Genomic DNA, 25,105 nt, shown 5'->3' on the forward strand with positions numbered 1-25,105 from the left:
CCAAGAAGAAAATGTCTATCTAGAATTTCAGTGTTTTTCATCACATACCATACTGAGCATAATGATGATTCTGTCAAAACTTTCCATGAAACAAGTTTTTGTTCTCATTTTACTCTGATTTGAAGGCTGAGCTTCAATACAAAACTAATTTTCAAACAAAAATCATTAAAATAACTTGCCAAACATTTCAGTTTGAAAGTGTCAAAACAAAATTTTCGGACCTTAACAGAATGTCTTTTTCGTCCCAAAATAAAATTGTCGAATTTGTCAGGTTTCTGTAAAGCATTTTGCTTGGATGCATTGGCATTTTCTAATCTCTGATAAAATGTTCTGTCAAAATATTCCCAGCTGGCCCTATAATAAGCCAGTAGAGATTTCTACCAGTTGAAGTCAGGTCTTTTTTGTTCAGATACAGCCATTATAAGGAGAAATATGTACATCCATAATTAAAATTTGTATGTAGACCCTTGGTTTTGTTATTTGTCCTATAGTTTTCTTCATTATTTAAAATGAAATATCAGGATATTAATGTTCTCATATTTTCAAGTAATACATTTCAGTTACTCTGTAAAAGCACTAGGAAAAAACCAAACAAACCTCAAAATCAAAACCAAAACCAAACTGTATTTTAAAATAGCACATTCAACTGTTGTGGTCCAGCCTTTCTGAAGGAGATCTCATGGGGTTTTTTTCATTCTCTACAAAACAGTGCACCTTATGAAATAGTATGCCATAAATAATAGGAATGTGCTTCAAAACAAATGTCCAGAGTACTAAAAGATATTCCTCTTAAGAGTGCAGCAATTTACAGATTAGGTCAGGTTGGTGTGAGAATCTTAGGAAAAAATACTATTAAAATGAGCATTTTTTTTCTTCTTTCTGAATAAAAATCTGCCTTTGGTACATTAAAATCCTACATTTTGGTGGTATTTAAAACTATGACATGTCACTTACATGGAAACAAACCCTTTAATGACTCTCCCAGTAATGTTATCTATGTCATGCCTTTCCTGGTCCTTTGCTGATCATTATGCTGAAGTCCCATCTGGTTCTGACGTCAGAGGGCTGCAGCAGAGGCTGGCTTTTTTCCTCAGTAATCTGTAAAGATTTTATTTTTGCTTAACGGATTTTTAAACTGTGGAGTGAAATTGATGAGTAGGCCACAAAGCCATTCTACCATAAGAGAGAAAATTGCCAAAAGATGACAGAAGAGAGTAGGAAAAGGAGTAAACAGAATGGGACTAAGGAACGAAAGCCTCTTTCCATAAAACATTTTTTTTTCTTTTTACTTTTTTTCCCTCTGACTGTCTCTGTGTAATATTGGTTTTAGTGTCCAATTTCAGCTTCAGCTTGGGTTGGATTTATTGAGAGAGAAGGCTAGAAAGGCTGGCATTTCTGAAGTGGTACAGCCAATGAAGAGCAGCTGCACAGCCCATCATCCTTAGCTCTGCAGGAACATTTGCCCTGGCCAAATCATGGAATGGCCAAGGTAATTCTGCTGTTCAGACTCATCCTCAGGGCGTCATGAGTCATTAATACAAGCCACCCAGCACTGATCTTGTAGCATGCAGACTCTGAACAAATAAAAGTAATTAAAAACATCATTTGTGAGGGTGTTTATGCAGATCTTATCAATGAGAAGTGAAGTTATCAAGAGCATATACTAGGAATCTCCTAAATTAACTTGTTTGAGAACTTATAAACAGGCTTACTCATTTCTCTAAGCAATCGGAAGGGGTTGTTTGAGGTTCCCAATTCAATTAATGATATGTTATTTTGAAAGTTTAATACAGGTACTAGTTTTATGATATGTGGTTCCCTATTTTCAATATTTAATGTCCTGCATCACAGCCACTGAACATGATTTGCCCCAAACTGTACTTTCCTAGCCACTTTCCAGCTGATGCTTTTAAGCCCCTATAGCAAGGCAGACTAGTGAGATGTTGCTGACAACCAGGTCAAAACTTCCACAGCCTTGGCTAATACACATCTGGAGATGCTGATGCAAGTCAAAGTGGCCAGACTGTAACTTCATTTTTTCCTACTTGGCAGAGTGAGTCACAGCTTCCTCTCATTTGTTTCAGTAAGTTTATTCTCAATGAAATCCAAAGAGGTTAAAAGAAAAAAAGATCTGAAAAGAAATGAGGGAGAGAGGGAGACAGAGGGCAAAGCAATGGTAAGCAAGGGAACAGAATAAAAACAATGAAGAGCAAGCATTGAGGTCCTGAGACATTTATAGGTAGCGTAACTTACGTACATATTATCTGTTCATGTTAAGACACAAGCCCCATTTTGCTAAGAAGATATATATGCTCTGGGTAAATGTATACATTCCTATTACAATATAGTAGTATTTTACATGAGTAGTAGTGCTTTCTATGAATTTGAAAGTCTCAGAAATTACAGGAGTTCCACAATTTGTAGAAAAATGAAATGAGAAACACTGTTCCTATCAGAAGCAGTCAGCCTGAAGCAGATTGCAACATGACAATTCATCCCACTTGAGGTTTTTATCTCCCTAAAGACAGCTAAATACAATCCTAACCAATTATTCTTTCTTTTTTCTTCTTTCACCTCATATAATTATTTTAAAAACCTGTGCTTTCAATACAGTATTGTTCTAAATCTGAAGGAAGTTTTCAAAATGACTTATTTCTTTTTTTCTTTAAGCAGAATTGTGATATGCATTTAATTTCATAAACTTAGATGACATGGGAACAAAAGAATATCTTAAAACTACTTCAAGCATTTCTATCACTGACAGCATATGCTGAATATAACATATAATTTTCAAATTTAATCTCTTGAACTTGTATGTTTTATAATACTGAGTTTACTCATTGAAAATTAGATACTGTCTGATGGAAAAAAAATTCCACCCAGAACTTTATGAAATTGTAAACTGGAAATTTTCCCCATTTCTTAATGAAACCTATTCTTAGAATTAAGTCATTTAAACATTTAAGAATATTTTTGAGTTATAAAATAAGTACAGTGACAAGCATGCTAAACTATGAAGCTTCAAGTACATTAAGACTGGGATATCGGTTCCATCTATATACTCCTTTGCCTAGAAATCCACACTCACTTGGCTATGAGGCTGGGAAGATGAGTGAGTGATAGATGAAGTTAAGAATAGGCTGTTTTTTCTAGTATAGTAGGTAGCTTATTCTTTTATTGCCTATTGCCCAGTATATTCACCTTCAGATATCACTTTTTCCCCTTATAGAGAGGCTTTGCTTCCAACATAGAGCAAAGCAGCCACTCCAGGGTTTGGTTTTAGGTTTGCAGTTTTTTCCCCTTTTGAAAGGCAGAGGTTTGGTGTGGTTATGTGCTCAGTGATTGCATTTTTGAAATTTAATTTCTCTATTTTAATTAAAACATTCTGTAGAATTACTTGTGTCTAATTACTTTCAATGTTCTTAGCCAGTCTCTCACTGACATCCATTGACTGATATTTCATAATTTGCTTCTAATATGGAATTGAGTGTGGACTTGTATTCAGGCTACTAGTTACTGATACCCTATTTGAGAAATGCTAACTGAAAGTGTCAGCATGTACTGCATAGATAGATTAGACAAAAAACTCTCACCTGGAAACAGAAAAAATAACCAACTTAGGAAACTCAGAAGTTAGTATTCATTTGAAGCATGGTTTAGCATGTAAAATAAATGTTTTCATATGATGCATACATTATAAGTTTTACTTTATTATGACAGTTTCAACTGAAACATGGAGTAAAACAAATTACATCTGGAGATAGCTACTGACTCTTGTCTACCTTCTTTATTATCATGTAATCTGATGTATTTTTCTTCCCACACAGTGTAAATACCCTCACTACTGTGCTCTACTTTCCCTATTATACAGGCATCTTAATTCTAAGAACCAGTCCTATTTGTCATGATGGGTATCAGCATTATAGTATAATTAATACTCTCATTTCCTCTAATTTTTAATAGAAAGTTTAAGCAGTTAAACTGTGCAATCTACTGGTGTTCATTAATGACAATGCGTATTTTAATCCTGTATTTATTATGCAGCCATGCAGACAGAACATAAAAGATATTCTGAGGATATTTTTTTTAGTCTCCAGTTCCAAACACTGCAGCCAAAATGTAAAAAGACCTTGTCTTGTACATAGATGTAGTATTTAGGGAATTTTCAGATGAACTGCTTTGGAAAATTGAAGGTTCCTCTTTTTCTACATTGAAATGTCTTCCAGAAACATGGACAAATAGATATTTGGCCTTTCTGTTGGTATGATACATCATCATTAGGAATCAGCCCTTGTTCTCTTCTGCTGTGCTCTAGCTCTTCAAAACTGGACAGAAGCAATCTCTCCACCTCCTTCTATGAAATACTGAAGCAATTGACTTGACAATCCAGAGCAGCCCTGTGGAGAAGGACTTGGGGGTGCTGGTTGATGAGAAAATGAACATGAGACGGCAGTGCACGCTTGCAGCCCAGAAAGCCAACCGTATCCTGGGCTGCATCAAAAGGAGCGTGACCAGTAGGTCAAAGGAGGTGATCCTGCTCCTTTATTCTGCTCTTGTGAGACCTCACTTGGACTTTTGTGTGCAGTTCTGGTGTCCTCAACATAAAAAGGACATGGAACTGTCGGAACAAGTCCAGAGGAGGGCCATGAGGATGATGAGGGGACTGGAGCACCTCCCATATGAAGATAGGCTTAGAGAGTTGGGGCTGTTCAGCCTGGAGAAGAGAAGGCTGCGTGGAGACCTCATAGCAGCCTTCCAGTATCTGAAGGGGGCCTATAGGGGTGCTGGGGATGGACTCTTCATTAGGGACTGTAGTGACAGGACAAGGGGTAACAGGTTAAAACTGAAACAGGGGAAGTTTAAATTGGATATAAGGAGGAAATTCTTTACTGTCAGGGTGGTGAGGCACTGGAATAGGTTGCCCAGAGATGTGAATGCTCCATCCCTGGCAGTGTTCAAGGCAAGGTTGGACAGAGCCTTGAGTGGCATGGTTTATTGTGATGTGTCCCTGCCCATGGCAGGCGGGTTGGAACTTGATGATCTTAAGCTCCTTTCCAACCCTAACTATTCTATGATTCTATGACAACCATCTTTGATATGCTTTGTGATCATCTCCTCTTGAATATTTTGGTAAGCTACATCACCTCATGTACTTCTAGAACATCAGACTGGATCTGGGATGGTCCTTGCATTGTTGTTAGCTGTAATACCAGCTCTCCTAGTTAATGTGGCTCCATTACTTTCAGACCTCCACATTTTGCATAACCTTGGTTTGTTGCAAAAAGGAATGCAGGATTAGCCCTGAAAAACTATTTGGTCTCCATGATGATTTAATCTTAGGCCTCTGTGAGGAAACTTTCCAAAGGTGCCAATGAGAGCTGTTAAATTATTCATTGTGAATAATATTTATTCCAAATACTTTTTCCTGGTTGAAAATTACTCCTGAGCCAGGTCCTGTTGTTGTTTAGGATTATCTGCCAAGTAGACTAAGAGGTAAAATCTCCAGCTCTGGTTTAGTTACAAGCATTTGCCTGCTCCTTATGATAACCCATTGTATGTGATTTTGCACATACTATCAATCAGGATGATTAATCAGGTAAAAAGTCAGACCAGAAACAAACATTTAGAAACAGACACATAGAAAATGGTGAAAGCATGTAATGCACACGTCTATATCTTAGATGATAATTATTTTTGCTGGAAATTATTTTCTTTAGGTTTCAGGCTCTCCAAATTCTAGTAAATGATATACCACAAGTAACAACTGACCTTGCTGTTTCTGTTCATGAAAATTGTCAGAATTCATCTAGCTGGGGAATACACTATGATAGTGACATTTGCTACAAATACATTTGCCTGTAAGGAGAACATGTTGGTTGCACTATGTTGGTTGCAGCTTTCAGAGTAGTAATGCCTTTCAGTCACTTCCAATCTGGCTAATAAAACTCAGCCCGATAATTTAGATGTGAAAGACTATCATGTCATTATAACAAAATTCCTGAGCTCCTGCTCCCTCCTGGGACTACTCAAAACTAGGTGTATTTTTGGTAACACAAAATGATAAATTGCAGAATATTTCTAGAGTTTAAATATTTCTGAGAGAACAATTCTTCACTCCCTCCTGTTTACAAGGGAAATACTGTCTACAAATAATACGTTACATTAGCTGTCCTCTTTATCATAAAGCCATGTTGAATACTTGTAACATTTATAAAAAGACACCAACTGATTGCAAGATGAGCGTTACCCTTGAGCAAATTATGAACACATTTATTTCAGTCTTATGCATTTGAAACTAATTTTCTGGTAATATCAAAAGTGTTCATAGAATTAATTTCCTGTCAGTTCAGCAGTATTCAAGTGAATATTTTATGATTTTGCATTAGCTGTATTTGTCTAGAGTTGTGACATGATCGAGTCATTCTCTGAGGGAAACACATTAATAATTAAACTCTGTCCAATGTGGAGTGCTAAAGATGACAGCATAATTGTACATTTCAGAGACCGTTTCACAAGGCAGAGAATGAGAATTGCCCTGCCAGCATTTAAATGTCAATTTAGAATTTCTTTCTAAAATTAAAACACTGTTGCAGAAAACAAAGAGAAAAAAAGAGGGGATAGAAAGACTGATGTCAAATTTGGAATCTTGTCCTCTTTTTGTTTTCTATTTCTTTTAAAATGTGAACTAAATGTAAATGGCACTACAAGAAGAAAAGGAGAAGGTAGAAGGCAGGTAAATGATCTTAAGATATTTTTTCTCCCCTTTCTTTTGGCGATATAATATCATTGCTGGTTGTAGTACTAGAGCTGTTTAGATGATAAATGCAACATGCATAGATTAGCTCTGGAGAAAATACGGCTGCCTGACACTGAAAGCTTTGATTGGTTTCAGCCCTTACATTTGCCTCTTTTTTGCCCTGATAACTTCAGCAGTATTTTAAGATTTTAATCTACTTGCTAGTCAAATACCATGGATAGATCACTATATTATTTATTATTTATGTTTCTTTTTCAGCTTCTGAAAGTAAAACATTATTGGGCTTTAGCTAAGAGATCTCCAAAATTTTCAAAGCATATATTTTGGAACCACTTAAGTTTCCCCAATGAAAAGTGCCTGTATTATCCTGGAGAGACAGCTGAGCCACATTTACAGATTGTGTATGCAGACCTCCCAATGAACACGTACCCTTTAAAAATGCATAAAATAGAGATGTATCAGTGTTTCTGTAAGCCTCTTTTTTTACTCCCACTGCCTGTGGCTGACACCACACCAAAGAACTCCCTTTTTTACTAGAACCAAGGTAACACCTCCCTCATTCACTTATCTTTTACCACTCATCTTTCTCCTTACAGCTTTAGACAAAAACCCAAATAAGAAAAGGTATCTGGATGGATTCATGCAAACATGAATAACTTTAAGAATTCTCCTTACAGTCCATTTGCTTCAGATTCCTGCCATGCTGCTTTTGTCTTCCATTTTTCCTACTCCTTCCTTACCCTTACAGATCCCACTCACTTTTCTTGCATGTTCTTTTCAGTTGATGCCCTCCTGGTAAATCCTTAATTTCTTTTCATATTAAAAATTTAGCAAATTAAATCCACTTTCTACAATCTGTGGCCACTCATTCACTAAATCTTTCCCCTAACCCATATTTTTCATCTGATCTGTTTAGATTATAAGCAATTTAGGAAAAGCATTTGCTCCTCTGCCTCTGTACTTCACCTACTATAATAGTTGCTACTTGGCCACTACCATCTGAAACATGATTGATCATAATAACTAATTTCATTTCATTTCACTCAACCCATTTACATCTCTGTGATATAATTCAAGAACCTTTTAGGGCAAACAGGAGCTCTTAATGGACACAATCCCTGTGTTTTAAGGAGCATGTTTCAGATTTCTTGGCATACAGATGTAAAAAGGGGGCATTTGATCTTAACAGTGTGCTGGTTTCAACGTTTGATTCTATTTTACTCGACAGTTAAATGAAAAGAAAGTGAGCAGAAGAGAAATTGCTATGATGCTAAAAGTGATTGATACCCCTTATCACTGAATATGTTCATAGCTGGGATCTCACTAGAAATACAGTTCTCAAGTACTACTTAATTTTGCATTTGCTAAAGTTGAATTTCACAGCAAGTTTAGCATTTTTAACATTTTTTAAAAATATCTGTTGGATGACATCCAAAGGAACCTCAACAGGCGGGAGAGGTGGGCTGTGCAGACCTCAACAAATTCAACAAGGACGAGTGCAAGGTCCTGCACCTGGGTCAGGGCAATCTCAAGCACAGATACAGGCTGGAAGGGAATAGATTCAGAGCAGCCCTGAGGAGAAAGACCTGGGGCTGTTGGTTGATTGAATGCATAATATGACCCAACAATGTGTGCTTGCAGCCCAGAAAGCCGACCATATGCTGGGCTGCATTAAAAGAAATGTGACTAGCAGGTCAAGGGACATGATTCTCCCCCTCTACTTTGCTCTTGTGAGACATCACCTGCAGTACTGTGTCAGCTCGGGCCTGCAACATAAAGAGGACATAGACCTGTTGGAGCAAGTCCAAAGGAAGGCCATGAAGAAAATCAGAGGGCTGGAGTGCCTCTTCTATGAAGACAGGCTGAGAGAGCTGCAGTTCCATCCAGAGAAAAGAAGGCTCCAGGGAGATGTTATAGCAGCCTTCCAGTACCTAAAGGGTGCCTACAAGAAAGCTAGAGAGGAACTCTAGCATATAGGAATAAGACAAGGGGGAATGGCTTTAAGGTAGAAGAGGGTAAATTTAGATTAGATATTAGGAAGAAGTTCTTTACTGTGAGGGTAGTGAAACACTGGAACAGGTTCCCCACAGAAGTGGTAAATACTTCCTCCCTGGCAGTGTTTAAGGCCAGGTAGGACAGAGCCTTGGGTGACATGGTTTAGTGTGAGGTGTCCCTGCTCACAGCAGGAGGGTTGGCACTAAATGATCTTCAAGGTCCCTTCTAACTCGAACCATTCTATGATTCTATGCTTCAGGATTATGTATCTTTTTCTGTTTAATAATACGTTTTTATGAATATATGTTCCTATGCTTTAAGAAACAGTATAAAAAAAAGTTATTAAAACATTAATAATTTTTTGAACCTAACTTTTTACTTCTGTGTATAGAGTAAGGTCGCTATAGATTACTAAAGACAGTGAATGCTGTATGTAAATTCATACAGCCATCAAAACACTTTAAATTTTATAGCTAAAGCAATAGATGCTACTTCTACAGTGATTATAGCTCATGTAATAAATATTGGTTCTAACTTTGCTGTGAACTTATTTCAGTAAAGATCCCCTTACTCTAATAAAATATTTGACCAGAGAAGAAAGCACAACTGATCAGCGTTCACTACACCTTTCAATATTTCTGAACACAATTTCATCATGTGTCTTATTCTCCACACTTTCAATAATTGAAGTCTCTCCAGTATTCAGATATTAGAGCTTGAGAACACTCAATTGCTTGTTTGGGTTTTTTTTTCCAAATATTTCTATAACATGTTAGAACAGACAAAAATCTTTTTCAACTGTCATTCTTTGAAAAGCATGTAAACAGGATCACACAAGGTACTTAGTGATTCACACTGCTAGGAGGCTGATAAATTGTTCTATTTTAAATTTCAAGAGCATCTAAGGAAGCTGATAGGATTCATCAGAATGATTCTTTTCCTTAGAAAGAATTTTAAACTACTTCTCCAGAATGTTCCTTTTGAGGTAATTTGCCTTTGATTCCAAAGTACTCATCTAGAAGAAAGCGATGGCATGACTCTGTAAGTATACAACATGTAACACTTAAAATTCTGTACTTTTCAGACAAAGCATAGTATTTACACCTGGAATACACTTGTTCACTAGGTCCCTTTGATCAGGCTGTGGCCCATTGAGAACACAAAACACTGAAAACATGTAAATATAGTTTAGTAAATATTTATAGATCACAGGTAAATATTTATAGATCATAGGTAATTATCAGTAATGAAAATGTTAATGCTAATGCTTTAACAAATTTAAAAGTTATGCATCCTTATCCTGGGAATAATGCATTACAAAGCCTATCTCTGCAGTAGAAAGGATGATGGCTTGATTCTTGGTGTCCAGTTAAGTTCAGTATTTTTTTATTTTAACCACAGACAGGTTAATGGTAAAGAGAACTTTGTGAGATTCTGTAGCAGCAAAAGTGTAGGTTTTCCGTTTCTATGAATTTTTAGATTGGAAATAAAGCCTCTGGGAAAGCATTCCTTTGGGAGGAATGAGAATTGGCCATGCTGTAAGTCAAAGTCAGCTCCAAATATAAAAAAAACATCCCCTACTTAAAACAAGAACAAAGAAATGCCATGTCAAAAAAGCCAAACTTGAATGAAGGGAGGGCTGCTTTGTAGCACTTGCAATGTAGTGCAGAGACAACTGAGCCAGTAGCTGCAGCATGAATCTCAAATGCATTTCTCTTTTCCAGTCAGGTTCTTGTTGGTAACTGCTGTTTATTTCATCTGTATTTTAAGACTTCAGCAATCCAGCAGTCTAGGGGAGAATCCTTTACTTAACTCACACAGAAGACCTTATGTGCTTATTTAGTATACTTTAATAATATCGGTATTTTATGACTAGAAGTAACTCTTCAGTCTCTTCTTACTTTTCCACCTTTTGTGCAACTGAAACCTCAATTAAGATGTCATTTTTCTCATCTAATGTCAATGTTGTAGATTTTTCAGCTCTATTAACATCTTGCTTCTTTTGTTTTGTGTTACTATACCCTAGAATTTAGTATGCTGAGACTTATTCTTGCATTACAATCTATGTACATTGTTGATACAGTTTCACTCATAAAATTTGTCCTTGCATACATAGCTAGAGCTTCATTAATGCAAACAGGAGCACTTCTGCTATTATTAGTGACATCTAACAGAGTGAAGATCTCTTCATAGCCAAAGGAGACAGAACAGCTTCCCTAGACAATGATTCAAGTCACTCAGAATCCAACTTTTCTCCACTCATTACATAAGTAAATTAATATTCACTGTCAACAAATTGATGTTCCATTCCCTAAAATTAGAATTTTAATAGACAAAACTCTTATTAGTCAAGCAGTAGTTTATACTTAGTGGTTTTGTATGGAGAAATAATGACTTTGGATAAAAAGGCTAAAAATACCTCTTCTAATTTAAAATGACAACCACCACCCCCCCCACGGAAAAGCTCAACAGCCTCCCTTCCCAAAACAGATTCATTTTACTTCCTTTAAGTGCATGAGGAAGCCTTACAAGAAAACACACTGCCCATCCAAAACACTGGCTATTTATAACAAATGAGTCTTGTAGGAATTCATTCTGGATCTTATATTTCTGCTAATGATTATGATTATGATGAATAACTGGCTTTTGCTGTTGCTTTCTGCTGATTCCTCAGTTCTTGGTAGACATATTATTGCTAGTTACTGCTGCTGGTCCAACTGCATAATGTCAGGTGAATCCGCAGAGATAGACACAAACAAACTCTTTAGCAGCCAAGTGAAGAAACCTGTAATTTCATAAACAGGAAATAAAATTTCTGGTGGTCACCAAATACCGCAAGGAGGTTTACCACAACAGAGCACTGTGAGAAAGTCCTGGAAACAAGACCTGGAAGTGCCCCTGTGTCTTAATTCTTTAAAGACCTAGGTTTTGGTTAGGAGTGTTTTTGAAGTTAATGGATATAGCCATGTATTTTTAAAAAAGTGATTCAGGAAGGATCTTGGCTTTATTGACATCTCTGACTCAGATGTAATTGAGGTTGGTAGCACAAATGGTCACTACGAGAGCCAAACTGTGTCATGACTAATGCATTATCTTCCAGTATGTGATTCCCAGGCATATTTAGATTTATTCCTTTGTAAATACTCCAGGTTTTTGCAGTGATTTATAGCACTTAACATTGTATGGCTCTGTTTAATAAACAGAAATACCTTAAAAAACCCTGAGAACAAAGTAAGATTAACATATTTTTAAAAAGAAAACATAAGCAAATATTTTTAATCTAGGTCCAGTAGCTACAATCTTCATAGCTACAAATACTCTTTCTGATCAACTTAGGAACTTGGAAAGATATCAACTGTTTAAACCAAGACATAGATTAGCTCATTTACAGGCAGCTTAACATCATAAAGATACTCGCAAGATACTGCATGACACTGTCTTCCATTCGTTTCTTAATAGACTTCTGCAGCACACAAAGCCCCTGTCATTAGTGCAGTTGATATTTGTTGTAATTTAGGGAACTCTATAGAATTAATGAACTAATGACAGAATTAGAACACTACAGTATTTCTTGTAATTATCTGCAATGAGGTATTTGAACTCACAGACAAGGCTCCTAGAAAACCTCACAGATCTCAGCACAGATATGTTACTAAATCTTAACAGAAGCCTGTAGAGACTGAGCTAATTTCCTCATGCCTGTCTGCAAGAGGTTGGTGTCTTTCCACACTGCAATTTCCAAAAACAGAAAAAAAATATCCTGAAAGTTTTGGTAAGGAAAAAGACAAAAACTCTGAAAGCTGTGAAAAACAGACTTGTGGCAGGATTTAGAATTTTGGGACTGTAGAGGGAAATTCTAATTTTGCTTTCAAAGCACGACAGAGGGCTGTTGTTTAAATGCGGATCAAGAGTCAGAAATAAAAAACTGCAAAGGTTCAAAAATGCAGGCTAAGATGTATAAAAAGGCCTTACGTCCATGATGTCCCAAAGAATACCCCAGCATGATCAGTGATTTGTTTTCCTGTTTTTGAGGCTTACATCCAGATACATGATGAACACCAATGATTTTCTCAGAAGCTCTATGCAAAGACCAATTGGACGTGACATTCTAAGTGGTAAAGCAGAAAGCTCATACCATCAGAGATGCACAAAGAGGATGTCTGGAGAGGCACTGGTGTGACACTGGATTTTTTCTGTTAGACCTTGAAGACAGCAAGCAGATTCAGCCTGTTGCAGCAGTCTGGTAAATATTTAATGTGAAAACTTAACAGAACTCATAGATGTAACTGTCACAATTGGTGACATTTTTTAAATTTCCAAGGATTCCCAATAGCTCTATTGTTTAAATACTGTAGGACTGTAGGTAGTATAAATCATTAATTCAATTAAATAAAGGAAAGAAACAACTTCTTTATACAGTAAATTAAAGAGAAATTAATAAAGGACTGTGCTTTTCCATTGTAGCTTAAGACACAATTTATACCTAAATACCTCCATAGTTCCCTTGTTTATATGTTGTGACATGCACTGGTAGACTGCCTTGAAAAAAAGGTCTTATCACTGAGGGGACTGACTTTTTTAACACCAACTGAATTCAGTGGCAATATTCCCATCTTGTTCAGTGGATTCAGCAGAGAGCCAAACTGAGAAATTAATCCTGAGAACAAATATGCCATTTGCAGCCAGGATGCCACAGGACTAAACCCCATATCTGTAGAGTGTTGTTTATTTCAGTGAATTTTATTTTATTATGTGTTTTTAAACTGTACATTTGGTACAGGACAAATACTTGAGAGATGTAAGCTTCCCCTATTAAAATTACTTGTTTGTACAGGCAGAATGAAATTTAGCAACACCAAACATTTGAAAGTATCCCAACATGTGACAAAAAGGCTCCCTAATCACCTCCCTTGACTTAGCATTCTCTGACTCTCTGTAAAGGAACAGTTTGCACTGGAACCATCCCATGGGCTGGCATGTAAATCTTAAAAATATCTTCGAAGCCCATCTGCTGTAGTACTTCATTTTTAATGAAAATGGAAGGTGCCAACCATAAGTAGTTTTGATATGCCAAGTCTTTCCCATAATGCCAGCCTGTTACATCTCATAGGAGTCAATTTAAGCAGACACATATTTCTAGGACTTGTTTGTAAGTTTACGATTAAACGGCCGTAGAGATGAAGTAAAAAAAAAAAAACCCAACCAAAAACAAAAACCACAAAACAACCAAACCCTACAAACAAGAAAGACTTAATAACAGGCCATTTTGACAATTAAGCTGTCCATATAAGTTTGTTAGCTTCAATATATTCTCATGAATTTGGTTTAGCTGGTTTTCCATGCATGTACAATATTTGCATTCAGAGATAAACATCCTTTTAAAGAAAAATTGTCATTTCTCTTTTCAGCTAGCACGTTTTTTTTCCTAACCAAGTCAAGCCAAATCAGGACATTACCAACACAGTACTAGACGCTAAAATTGAAGAGATTTATTTTCTTGTGGAGTTTTATATCCTGTAGACATTTAGTAAGGAAACCAGCATAAAATAGCTAGGTATTAGCCTAGAATACTTCTAATTCTATATTAGACTTGCTTGTCCATGCAAGTTAATATTTACTATCCATTTCAGTGACAGTCCTTAAAAATCTGAAGAGTATTTCAATAAAGGAATAGCCCAGTCATGGGAAGTAAAATAAAAATATCCAGATGCTTGGGACATTTGTCAGCACTAGTTCAGAGAATATGACAAAAGTAATGTTAAAAAACAGGCTTCAGAAAATATTGGGAATAGCATTTCAGAAGTTTGGGTTTTACTTTCCTCACACTCCAGAGCCTGAGAACAGGAGTTTCTATAACCCCTTGCCTCAAAGAAGCATTGAAATAAAGTGTAGGTTAAATCTCAAATATTTAAATAAAGGTTAAAAATGCCAGAAGTAAAGTAAATTCAGGTATTATTGACACATTAGCAGTGTCACAAAACTTAACAATTCAATGGAAATAGAGAGGTAGTAAAGAGCTCTGAAACTTGGATTATTTCTTCAATACTGCCATAGGAGCACTACATATTTAATACCCTATCCAGAGTATGATTATTCTATAACCATTTGTATTCCTTCTATAAATTTGAGAAAGGCTTTCTCTGCAAATGATTAGAAGATTAACTTTCCTTGTGAGTAGGTTCACATTATGCATGGTCAAAGTCATATCACAGACACACATGGAAAAAAACATTTCAGGGGTTATAATTACATTCACATGTTGGCTAATTAGGCCCTCAGGGGCCTAGTTCCTAATTATAAAAGGGTACGAAGGAAAATACCAGTAAAAAGAGTATGTATAGAATGAGTATGAGATTAAATGGGCTATGCCGGCTGTATAAAAGCCATAAAACTTGATAGGAAGGGAATGCAGTTACTTGCCAAGTATCTCTAAACCATAAATGTTTTTTTTTTTTATGTCATTATCAGAAGGAGAGGGGAGGAGGCTGTGTTGTTTTAGAGAAAGTCTGCAATCATCTATTGTAGCCTCAAGTGGAATTTCTTCATAATTGTGAGAAAATCAAGTAATGACTGAGTCAGATGGGTAAAAATGGGGAAAAAAGAAGAGTAACTTTTTACAACTTTGGAATCCAAAGAAGGTGAAAGTAACAGAGGAAAAGAGGAAGAGAACTGCATACTCATGCATGTGTCACTGAGCCTATTAACCAGAAATGAAATGGTCTAAAAACTTTGAATATTCATTAATTAAAATTGCATAAGCTTTAATGACATTGTTTATTAGTTCAGCTAACGGCAGATTTTTTATCTCCCATAATTGAAAACTATACTTTATTACCTTGATTATACACTAGGTAAAATATATAGGCTTTACTTTTTGCTCCATATCTCTCAGAGAGAAATGCCTATAAGAATAAATTACAGAATTTTTACAAGATGTAATTTATTTTATTTTACATCAGATGGTATCCTTTTTACATATCTATAAAAGTCTCACTGTTTATAGTAGATGTGTATGTAATATTACATTACACCTCATAAGAAAGAAACTGGCTAGAACCCTGAAGCTGAAAATGCGATTGTCTTTATCTCTTAAACCTGTCATTTTAATTTTCCACTCTAGACAGTGCTGTATAAGTAGCCTGACTCAAGTTCCTAGTGCCTGTTAGACCACATTCTTGTAACATTTTGAATTTAGTACCTAATCAAATTGCTTTGCTTTCAGTATTCTTATCTTGATTTATATGAATGAGTACATGGTATCTTTCTAAGTGTACCCAAAGGAATACAGTATTTTACAGCATTCTAAATGCAAATCCTTTTTTTCTTATTTATGTTGTGGCCAGTGTAACCACACCATTAAAAAGAATTCAAAATTAAATGCTGAAAAACTGAAATTACAATTTTAGCATTCTCACTTCTTGAACAACCAACCTGAAGCTCTACAAGCTGTGACAGCACAAAAGCACTGTGAGTGAATCAGACTCCACATGCCAAACCTGGTGTTTGTGAAGTTGAAATTAAATGCCCACCTATAAAAAAAGAAAACGTGTTTTGTGTCTAGCTTAAAATTTGTTTTTAACTACCAGAGTTGTAATCATATAATACTGTAGTTCAAACCAGTTATAAGAATGTTTTATAAAAAACACTGGATCTTACTTTCACTGTGTATTTCAGCCAAACCTGAAATGTACATTTAACAGTCTAGCTTTGCTGCTTATCATATCTTTGATCTTGTTGCACAGTATGGACCAAATTTTTGGATGACCACAGGCATATGTTTATTCAAGATACATAAGGAATAAAAGGTATCATTGCTGCAGGAGTTAAATAGTCTAGCTGGTTGAGCTAGACATTGCAAGTGGTGGTGGGTAGAGAGGTGAGGTGGAATATGGTTATTGATACCCTAGCAAGAAAACGTTAGTCTCATTCTTCCCATTGTACACTAACAAGCTCCCATGCAAGGACATGGATATTGACAGGACGTCTGTGGTGACACGTAAATCTACACAAAAGCATTATGTCATCCTGGGATCTGGGACAAGGTACTGTTTCTCATTTAATCAGATGTATTCTAAGACAGACTATTTTGCAGGGGTAGTAATCTTGACAGTTGTAATCATTTTGCTGCCTTTAGACTTCTGAACTAACCTAGTGACCTAATCTAATCTGTACTGAGTACAGATACAATTTCTTGTAAAAAGGTTCAGTAGAGCACTGTTAAAAGCAGTTATATATATTGACCAAGAAAAACACATTTAAAAATTATCAAAATAGAATAAAGTTCACATGTGTATTATGAATCAATATATAGCTCTTCATTTTTACCAGAAGAACCTTAACAATTCCCTAACTACAGCTAATTTTGGTTTTGTAAGTTTAATACATGGAAAATTATGCCAGAAACAATTAAAAAAATAGCTGAAGAAATCTTTGCAAATCACTGAGTTAACATCAAGAACGGAAACAGCTACTAGTGAGGGTTCATACTGAGGAAGGTTAAATAAACATGCTGTAATAGAAAAAGGAATCTATGGACAAAATAATTCATAATTCAGGAAAAAAAAATAAGAAATGAGGAATTGTATGTAAAAGAAAAAATTCAAGAGACAAGTAGATTAACAAAATTCCACTCAAGTTTGGTGGTTACTTGGTGAGACAGTTCAGAACTACCCCTCCAAGATAACAGTATAATAAGGTAAGAACTCGTATATCAAGTCAGAATAATATAAAAAAATCCCATGTCTAGACAGAGACCATTTTAGAAAGTTATTTTGCAAATCAAGAAGAATTACCACTAGGCCACAGGATGTCAGTCATAGTTTCAGTTTGTTTTGTTCTTCACAGGGCCCTGGAGATGAAATTTCAGTTACCGAAGACTAACTAGCTAATAGAACCGGCGAAGCTAGTAGAAAACAAACACTCAGAGACAAAAAACTAATTTCCACAGCACATGAGTGGGGTCACTAAGGAAGGTAGACAAGGAAGAGTGTAATCTTTTGTATCAGGTGTTTAAGTGATAAGAGCTGTATTTTTTCCATTTTCTACAAGCGTAAGAACGTTTTCTTTCTCACAGCTTTTCTTTCTTATTGTTCACATTCTAAGATTTTTTCACAACTGTTTCTTACTGTATGGCTGTACAGCTTCTAATATTTATGGTGTAAAAATAATAAATTATGGATTTTGTCATAACCCATTGTAATCAGACAAATAACTATATTGTTTACAGAGTAACACCTACATCACTATCTGAATATAAGGCACTTGTACAGTCAAACACTCTACCTCCAATGCAACTTTTTTCCCTTGGTGGCCAGAAGAATGAACATAGCATTCAAAAGGAAATTATTCTAATAGCACAGCATAGATAACTTTTACATGGTTATATTAGTTTAATGTTATTTTAATGGACTAGGTTCTTCTTACCTTTCCATAAATGAAAGGAATGACAAATAGCAAGTAATGAAAAAACGAGATATCTTACTTGGTACTGCTATTTCAGCAGATGATAGTGGTAATATGAAAGTTTCATTCACAGAAAAAAAATAAAAGAAGAGGAACATGAAGCCTCTCAGTTAAAACGGTTCAGGACATCTCTGGTTTGAGGGATAGTTAAGACCACATAGATACAGGGAAATGTAGACCACTACCAGGAGCAAACCAATGCACCATTAATAGCCAAGATGACTACCCCTCAGAAGATTATGCCTTAATTATCCAGGTTTTCTTGAACTACTTTATGAAAAATTTGGACATTGTTCCTTAACAAGTGCACTTTTGTCTATTAGGACAGGAAAAAAAAGCCCAAGATTTTAATGAAAGAAAACAAATAGTTACATTTCAAGCAAATTATTTAGTTGAAAAAGAAAGCAATAAATATGCCATGATAGCAATCCACACTAACCCTGAAGGGATAGAAATATATATTAATTAGCTAAACCAGGTATAAAGTTTTAACTATTACAAAGGAAAATTGGAAACAGTATCTGCCTTGGGATGTTTTGCAATACAGACACCAGATACACACCTTTCCGTTACATTTGCCTGACTCCTTTTGTCCTCCACAAACTCACCCAAATACAGTAAACAGGAGTCTGTCTGAATTGATAAAAAGATATTGACGTTTCTTCAATAATGTCAGTTATATCCATACTGAAGTTCTCTGGAAATTAATACTATGTATGTAGTGCTCTGATGAACAAAGATATACATTCAACTTAACTTCCAATTGTTTGGAGCGATAAAGTAAGGCAATTAAGAGTTGAGCCTGCTGCACAGCTGGGTCAGTTAAGATTTCTGTATTCTCTCCTGCTTGCTGGGATTTTTTTGTTCGCCACTTTCTAAAGACCCTGTTTCAGCTTTACTAATTGAAAAGCAAGGTATATATCTCCCTATTATCAATGCTTCTCAGGAATAGGAGCCTTGTGAAGGTATTAAAGAATTTGTTCCACTACACAGAGTCTGCTATCCGCTATGGGCCTTGAAAAGAGTGCAAGTTCACAATCCTAAATTAATACTTATGTATCAAGAGACAGATTTATATCCTTTACTGTGAAATAATGTATTTCTTCCCTTAAAAGACTTTTTCACTGGATGTGCTGATGTAACTTAAATGCGGTCTCTCACCACTATTATATACCTGAGTATGCAGTTCTAAGAAACAAAACCACATCAGCAAATGCTCAATAAATAACAGGCCTGAAATATCAAAAACCTGCATTATAATCATAAGCAATTTCAACTCTATTTGCTTAGTTTTTCAGAATGTCTTGGTACAATACAATATATGAAAAAGTTAAGCCATAAGAAACTTTAGAATATGAAACTTTTTCCCTTCTGCCTGTTTTGCCCTTTTTGCCTTCTTTTATGTCTGGATTGTGAAATACAGATATAACTCTATACTTCTGTTCTCATAGTCCAACTGACTGAGACCACCTTTATCAGTTCAAATTAAAACTTCTGATTGCTCAATTTTAAAATATTTTGCTGATGTCAAGTTGCCCTTCAAATTTTTGTCCTGCCTGCAGGGTCAAGTTACTGTTCTGATGTATGCAGTTCTACAGGGTGACATTGATTTATACAGCCTTGATAATTCAGCCAAGACCTGTAAATTTACAGCATTATTACCATTATATTTATCACATTATATTGCTAGGTATTAGTTGGTTGTTCAACTCTATGAAAACATCAGAATACAGCACCAGTAATGAGAAGTCCATTGAAACACTGGGGCTTCAGAAAGACAAGTCATTTTCTGAAGAAACAGCCAGTCGGGTAATTTAATAAAATGCTAGCTTTCATAGCAGTGAAGTTTTTAGGAAAAGGCTAACAAAAACCCCAAAACAAACCCAAACTCTTTGAAGGAACATTTAACAGATCCTACAGGATTTCTTTTTTCATAGAAGGTTTTATTTAATCTGGTTCTAAATTACCCAAATTACGAACAGGAATGTAAAGTCAGAATTTAAGAATAAAAATGAGCTTGTTTATACCTGACCAGAAGATAGACCAAGAGACCTAAGCCTTCTCAAAGCAATTCTATGCCTCACAAATTCTCATATGATCAGCTAGAGAACTTCGACCTCACAAGCCTCATAGCCTCGTAAGGACAATCAAAGAACTAGTAATTTTTATCTCAACAATACAGAGGAATAGAAAGTAAATGAACACCTGTATATAGCAAACAACAAATTACATATTGCCTAGCTACAGCTGCAATACAAGTCTTCATTTTCAGCAAGAAGTAGGCTATAGAGTATACTCTAAAATAATAAACCCTTATAGTCTCTAAAAGTGTAAATATTTTCTTAAGTAATACAAAGAAACAAAAATATCTCCTAAAAGAAAGGAATAAAGAACAGAACAGCTAACAAAACCTCAATCATCCTATTTCTTCCAAGTACCTTACAAAATGGATTAGTTTCTTCTCAATACACACACACCTCACAGCTGACCTGAGTCCTTTTATTAGTCCACTCTCAATTAGTCTCACCAGGGTATTTTATAAAACTGGGCTCAGCAAGGCACTTTTCTTTTGGGCTAGAAGGGGTTATGAGGTAAATTAGGGTATTTCTCTTCCACCTTTAAGGCTGTTGTTTTTAATCAGGAAGGAATATTTTAATGGCTTTTTCTATAAATTTTGGGGATTACTTTATGAGTTAATAACATATGATGCTTAACCAAAAATTGTAGCTTAAATTCTAGAATATTATGTATTACTACTCAGAATTCAACATCTGTCACTTATAATTCAAGGCTTCTACTCCTGTTTTCTTCTAGATAAAGACTGAAATAGAAGGGTAAGATTATAAAGGTGTTATTTGGGATCTCTTAGACTTTTCTTTTTCCTGTGTAGAAAAAAAAATTCAGCAGTGAATGCATATTAATTAAGGCTGTTCTTGCTGTTTGGTTCACCAAGTAGTACGATATACTCTTTATGTTTGCATAAATATATTTCTAATTGAAAACTCATTTTCAGTTTATAAATATTTTAAAAAGCTGTGTATTACTAGTGAGTATGTATAAGATATCTGAGAATGGCAGGTTGGAGCACACCAATTTATTAACTGTCTATCCATGGAATGGTAGCAATAGGCCACTTCCTCACTATGCATTCAAGGTCTTTGGAGTATAGAGCATCGTTTCTCTTGCACAAGTTAAAAATCAGGTCACAGAGCATGTAATGTCTTACACCTACTTCTTAAACCTCAAATACTTGAAAGCCTGGTGAACGTTAATGGTATGATTTTCTGCAGTATCTCACATTCTTGTAGTCCAAGCTGTGCCATTTTAAGTGCTGGAGTTTTTCCTGCAAATGGCCTGTGTTCATATTTCCTCCTTCCTAGAGTATTTGTATAAGAACTGTCCTTGATAAAGGTGTGTGGGGTCCCTGGTTTAATGGAAGGGGAGATACATTGTGTATCTTATTTTTAAATCACAGTATGCAGAAGCATTTTCGCTTCTAAAGTAAGGCTTTACAGCTGAGACAGTTTTAATCTAATTTTAGAAGTAATAAAATTATTTCCAATACTTTAAGGATACAAGCTGCTCTAAATTCAGCCTTAGAACATACTGGTAGATGATCCTATCAATTTATTAAAATGCAGAAGTCAGATACAAAGGGACACAACTCAGTTCCTCTTAGCAGAAATATTCAAAGTGTGAAGGTAGCTAGATATGGAGAAAGTCTGTTCTGCCCTTGGGGGCTCTGCACAGTGACCCTTCTGCCCAAAGAGATCTCATATTGTGAAGTCTGATTCCTGCTCTTATCAGGAGCAGTAGGGAAGCAAACCAATGTCTTAAGGGAGTGGTAGCTTGTGCTTGCTACCTCCCAGTGTGCTAAGTGACTGCGGCAGCCGCAGCAGAGCTGATATAATTAACATACGTCCCCTCTGAGGTGTGGTGCTGGAACAGGAGCAGCAAAGCAAGTACAGTATGATTAATGAACAAAACAGGCTTCAGAATTAGTCAGCCTGGGCCTTCATAATGTTATATTATTAAATCCACATATATGGGTAAATATATGTTTTATATGCATAATATTGTTTCAATTAGTATAATTTGTTATTCATATCATAGAATCATAGAATAGTTAGGGTTAGAAAGAACCTTAAGATCATCTATTTAACCCCCAACTTTTTTTATTTAATTTAGTTTGCTTCTTATGCAGATGTCATTACTTTTTAACTAGTAAGAAACCAACCATCTGACATTTCAATTTAAATCAGGCCTGCTATTAATTTTTAATAACATTTATGAATCTCTGAGGTAGAAGAAATCTACACACATTTTTAGAAAAACAAAATCAACAGGAATTAGAAAATCCTTAGCAATGCTTTGAGCTTCTTTCTGAAAAGAAGAAAAACGTTCTGACAGTTTTTTCCTATTTACTTAAATGTTCCTGAACATTTTGGATTTAGAAGAGTTGCTGAGAAAGAAACACATTTCTAAAACCCTTAGACCTTCAAAATGATTGGTGCTTGTGATCTTGGTATTTCTCTATTTCACTATATCTGTCTGTCCATCTTTCCGCTCAACTGGAAAAATGACTTATGTAGGTGATGTAAAAATAATTCAATTCCCTACCCTTTCTGAGGTGGCTCAGAAATAGGTTAATTGGAATTCATTATATATAGGCGATAAGTTGAAATAAGTGGGCTGAAGATTTTGAAGTTCTATGCATTTTCTGTCTCACGTAGCTTTTCCTCGGATGCCTTCAGCAGATTTCAAAGTATAAAAGATCTAGCCAAGTACAACTTAATAAGATTTTCTGATACCTTCCAAAGAGAACAATAACCTTGTTTTCTCGTAATATAATCAGTAGGGGGGTTTATTAAATTAGAAATATTTGAAATTTTTAATTTATTCTCAAAATTATTCTAATATCATTTTTCTTCTCTTCCCAAAAGTAACTTGCTCTCCAGTTTTGCTTGAGGAGAATGTCTACTTCATTTTGTAGTGTTTCTATTCTTTGACCTTTCAAGTGATTTACTCCTTTTACGATACATGGCTATTCTTACTAATATCCATTACTGAGAATACGAACACTTTCACAGTACCTATTTGCCAAACCACCATCATCTTCTAATTCAAGTCCTTCTTAGAAACTTGCTCAGTAGCATAAAAAAGTGGGGAAATATCAGTTAAGAGTGGATGAATACCCTGATGAAGTAATTATATAATCCTTCCTGTTAAGCCTTGACCCAACTTGAACTAACAACGTGGCAATGGATTAAAAATGTTGGCTTTCAAGAAATTTTTACAGATCAGTGCTTTTACTTGTGCATGATCATCTTTTCTTTTTCCATGTGAAACTTTTATTTTTCTATGTCACTAAATACTGTAGAACTCAGGCAGAATAAAGTTTGCCTATTCCCTCATGCTAAGAATGCGGAGATCTATTTTTATTAACCAGGGACAAAGTCAAAGTCATTTCTTCAAATATGGTGTGTTAGAAAAATCTTGCATTCTTCATGCTACCTTCACTTCTGCAATATTTGCATTTACCTAATCTTCAGTCATTGGAGATAAAATAATTCTTCTCAAAATATGCTTTCCTCACCTAAAATCACTAATGGGGCATTTAGGTACTATAAGCACTGTTAATGTAAAAGCATGGTAAGCTGACTGCTGTCAAACTACAGCACAAATTGAAATCTTGGTAAAACACAAAATTATCAAATATACCTTATGGATTTTAGCTATAATGACTATTTCTGATATGCACTCTGGTAACTAAATATTATGGCGCTGTGCATAAGCTCTTCAAAATTCAGCACTGGAGCTAATTTCAGAAAGAAATGGAAAGCTTGGGAGCTATTCACCTTCTGGTTTTGTACAGCCTTGAAATCCTCCTGACTCTCGTAGGAACACACATGGAAGGTTCAGTCAGTTTTCTCCAGTAAAACAGTGTGCTTTTCTGGGTGTCTTCTTGGCAGATAACATGAGAATTACTTGAATCATAGATCAAATGTATATAGCATTTTCAATGATTTTCCTCTGAAGTATAGAAATAAACACTACGGAACTTCAAATTTGATGGATGTAAGCTTTTTTGGTTTTGGCACAACTTCTCAATAATTTCACCTTCAATTTTGTTAATGATCGGCAAACAAGCACTTCTGGGTTACCAGAAAACTGTGGGAAATATCAGAACTTTCTGTGACTTGCTATTTTCATTATGGTATCATGTAAATCCAGTAGATATCTGGAGAAATATTAGGTAAATAAGCATAGTTTAAAAAGCCTTTCCCAGAGATCTTACAGTTTCATTGGATGAGACATATACAGAGGTAAAAGGAAAATATCTCTATACTTCAGGTTTACATGACAAACAGTCAAACAATTAGAAAATGCTGACTTATTCCTGTAACTGCAGTGTTATGAATAGAAAGTAAGAAATAAATAATATATAAACAATCTTTCCTCTCACATAGAAACAAGAATCTGTTTTATTTTATGATTTACAAAATTGTGTGGACTGCTTTTCTGAACAAAGCTTCTTTGTTTCTAATTTTTTCTTGTTTGTTTTGTTTGGGTATTTTTTATAAAACTTACTGAAAAGCCATGCAATTTCATAAAGTGCATTTGTGAAAAGGTGGGAAGATATCAGACTGGTATCTGATGTAAAACTGACCACACTTTTTTCCCCCTCAATAAACATTACGATGCTTATTTTTTTAATGCCAGGGACAGAAAAATAAAGTATTAAATGCTATTAACAGGTCTGGGAGTCTTCAGTTAGGTGTTGCTTGTTTGTTTGTTTGTTTAAAAAAAAAAGGTAAAATTTAAGTAGATTGTTTTGACCTATTGATCTTTTTTATTTTTTTTTTTTTTTTGTCTCCACAAATGTATGGC

This window comes from Neopsephotus bourkii, unplaced genomic scaffold, assembly GCF_033783945.1.
Source record: "Neopsephotus bourkii isolate Nb327-2 ecotype Australia unplaced genomic scaffold, CSIRO-AGI_Nbou_v1 NB_234, whole genome shotgun sequence".
NCBI lineage: Eukaryota > Metazoa > Chordata > Aves > Psittaciformes > Psittacidae > Neopsephotus > Neopsephotus bourkii.